This window comes from Priapulus caudatus, unplaced genomic scaffold, assembly GCF_000485595.1.
Source record: "Priapulus caudatus unplaced genomic scaffold, Priapulus_caudatus-5.0.1 Scaffold29, whole genome shotgun sequence".
Taxonomy (NCBI): domain Eukaryota; kingdom Metazoa; phylum Priapulida; class Priapulimorpha; order Priapulimorphida; family Priapulidae; genus Priapulus; species Priapulus caudatus.
In genome coordinates this window covers 146070-149635 of record NW_014577090.1, presented here as the reverse complement: position 1 = coordinate 149635, position 3566 = coordinate 146070, and positions in this window count along the sequence as shown.

The following is a 3566-nucleotide window of genomic DNA, read 5'->3' as shown; positions in this document are numbered from 1 at the left end:
CAATGAATAAATATAATATAATAATATATTGCCTCGCGCAATAGCGAATAGGTGCTAGCGGCTACTGCTGACTACTACTACAACACACCAGACCAACAACACAACACAAACAAGCCAAGGAGTTCGGAAGCAAATAAAATAGTGCGCGCGGCTTTCAGGGCGTACGCCAGGATTTTGTAAATTGGGGTGGCTAGAGCACAGACGAAGGGGGGGGGGCTCTGGGGGGCTCTGCCGCCTGAAATTTTTACAATTAGCAGCCCTCCAGATGCGTTTTCTGCGGCGAGCGATGGGGGTCGGCCCCTGGATACCCCCCCCCCCCTGTACGGTGGTGATCGAGAGTAGCCCCCTGGAAACTGTAGAACTCTGATACGCGTGTGCGCTTGCACTGACGGGTGGGGTGCCGGGGTAGATTCAGGTTCATATCAACTGCGACGCAAAATATTTTTGCGTCAATCTTGTGTGCGTAACGCATCGCGCCGTTGCTGTAGTTGCGATTTATCAACCGCAGTTATTAGTAAATTTGCGTAACGATTTGCGTACGCAAGCGAGGCGTTTTAGGTGCGAATTCAATAAGCAAAATTTACGTAAACCTTTGCGTAGGGAGTGTGTATGTGTCAGAGAGAGAAGAGCAAGAGAGAGAGAAGCAGAGAGAGAGGAGAGAGAGAGAGAGAGAGAGAGACGAGAGAGAAAGGTGTGGCGTGCGTGTGATGTGTGTGGTGTGTGTGATGTGTGTGTGTGTGGTGTGTGTGTGTGTGTAGTGTGTGTGTGTGAGAGAGAGAAGAGAGAGAGAGAGAGAGGGGGTGTGGCGTGTTTGTGTTGTGTCTGTGGTGACAGAGAGAGAGAGAGAGAGAGAGAACGAGAGAGAGAGAGAGAGAGAGAGAGGAGAGGGAGGGAGGGAGGAGGAGGCGAAGAGAAGAGCAGAGAAGAGAAGAGAGAGAGAGAAATAGAGCGGCCGCGAGCGAGAGAGAGAGAGAGAGAGAGAGAGAGAGAGAGCGCGGAGCGAAGAGAGAGAGAGAGAGAGAGAGAGAAGAGAGAGAGAGAGCAGAGAGAGAGAGAGGCGCGCGAGGAAACACGAGAAGTGCTGTGGTGCGCGCGCGCGCGTGTGTGTGTGAGAGGAGAGAGAGAGAGAGAGGAATGGTGCGTGATTGTTGCTGTGCTGTGGCTGTGCTGTGGTGTTGTTTTGTTTAGCTGAATCAAAGTACTTATCCATACTACGTACACTACAGACAGTCACAAAGCGGTGCATAGGCCTACACTAGCTATTATAAAAAGCTGCGGTTGATACCGGCTAGAGTATGGTGGCAGTAAAATCGGTGAAACCTTTCTGAAAATCTCAGCGATGTAAGACAAACTTCAAGTCTATGAACATAATATGTGTTGCGTTGCAATGGCCTAGTTCCTGCGCCAATCTACGAATCTGCCGACTGGTGTCTTTAGCTCATTGAAACTGTAGCCTAAAACCGCCGCTGATAAACCTGTCTGTGTAAAGTCGGAATCCTCTTACCTGCTTCTTCTTCCTCTTTCTTTTTTCCTGCTCTTTTTTTTGATCTCAGGGGGATATTTGTACAGGCCATCCCCCCTCCTTCAAGAGCAGGGGGGATGCAGTCCCGCCTACCGCCCCCCCCCGGGATTTACGCCGCGTGTTCAGTGCACTGCGGTGGCGCTGCGCATAGCGTAGGGGTGCGAGCGCGTAGCGGGGCCTGCGAGGCGCAGGCGCGGGCGGGGACGCGGGTGCCTGCGACACAAAATAGAAAAAAAGGAAATTGGTACAAAAAAGCGCTTTCCTTCCCAGATTAGTTATGCTGTTCTTGTCCACTGGTTCAAAGCTTCTTTTGCCACACATCCTGGGGGCTATTGATGGCGAGAAGGTAGTGCGCGACAAAGCGCGGGATATTTCACCGAGCCAAAAAACCGTCTCACGAGTTCCACAAAAATAAAACATTTCACAATTTTACAGTAATGGAATTTCCGGCGTCGCCGATGAAGCACGGCTCGTTTCAATTAACATACACCGAACGGCTTTTACCGGCGGGCCGACGACGTCACAACGTCACGCTGAGCGCACGCCGACGACGTTATTATATGCGGGTGCGGTGGCCCAGCTTCACAGCGCATGTTTCAGCTTCTTTTTGGAGCTTGACGCAAAACCGAATATGTTAGTAATTAATATATGTGTGCACGCGTGTGTGTGCGTGTGTGTGTGCGTGCGTGTGTGTGTGTGTGTGTGTGTGTGCGTGCGTGGGTGTGTGTGTGCGTGCGTGCGTGCGTGTATGTGTATATTGGTATTGTGTGCGTGTATGTGCGTGCGTACGTGTGTGTGTCTGTTTGTGTGATTGGGGTGGGATCGTGCGTGCGTTTCTGCGTGCTCATGATGCATGGTGCAACTCATGGTGAGTTATATTCTGCATTTGATACGTTATTCGAAATTAAGAACCGTGACATGGCTTCTACAAGGAACACGGTGCGCCACATAGAGCCACAGCCCGACCGACAAACATTTCATAACATAACGTCATAACCTCGATTTATTGATTCTAGATTCTATAGATTCACTGTGCGTATCAGAGAGCCGCGTGCCTATTCGAGAACGTCTCTATAACGCCACGCTACGCGTTATGTTTGTCACTATCAAAGCTCCCCGTGACGAAATCTAAACGCGCCTCGGTCGAATGCCTTGCCGACGGACAGACGAAATTGCATCATTACCAATTTCTCTCTCGTCCGGAGACATTTTCACGCGGAGCATTCATAGTTCATGATCACAACCTCATTGTCCGAGCATGAACCCCTCTGATTTTCTTATGCATCACACACGCGCGCCCCTCCCATCAAATTACCATGCTGCCCGCCCACCACCACCACCACCACCACAATCCTTTCACGCGCAAGCATCGTCATTGCCGCTAGGTGGCGCTTATCATCGCCCAATATCTGGCGTGTACGCTAACGAAGTAGCGACAGAGATGGGAGTAATGATAGGCTAGGCGCTGCTATAACGCTGGGCGCATATAGGAGTTGTCCGGGTTCTCTCTATAGAGCGACCTATATAGGGTGAGAGGTTATGACATCGAATAATCTCTACCGGATCGGGACGGTTTCGGATCGATCGGACCGGAGACCGCATGCTTGCAGCTGAGCCCGCGACCTTTAGCTGAACGTGACGTCGACGTGTGACGTCATTTTGCGTGACGTCAACGAAACCGATAATAACCGATAATAGCACGGGGTCGGTAACTCCACGGCGACAGCTCTGCGACCGAAAACCTATAGAAATGGGGGGTTTCCGTCTCGGGAGCGGCGCAGCACACTCGGCCCTGACTGTCGGCGACGACGTAAATTCCGATGTGACCGTAGCGACGTCGACGTCCTGTCACGTCAGTAGAAATCTGCAGTGTGCCTGCATAGTGCACTGGCTGTTAGACAGATAGACAAACACGCAGACGGACGAGCGGACTACCGAATGGACGGCCAGGCAGACAAGCAGTCAGTCAGACGGCGAAAAGGGAGAAGTACAGAGAGAGAGAGAGAGAGAGAGAGAGAGAGAGAGAGAGAGAGAGAGAGAGAGA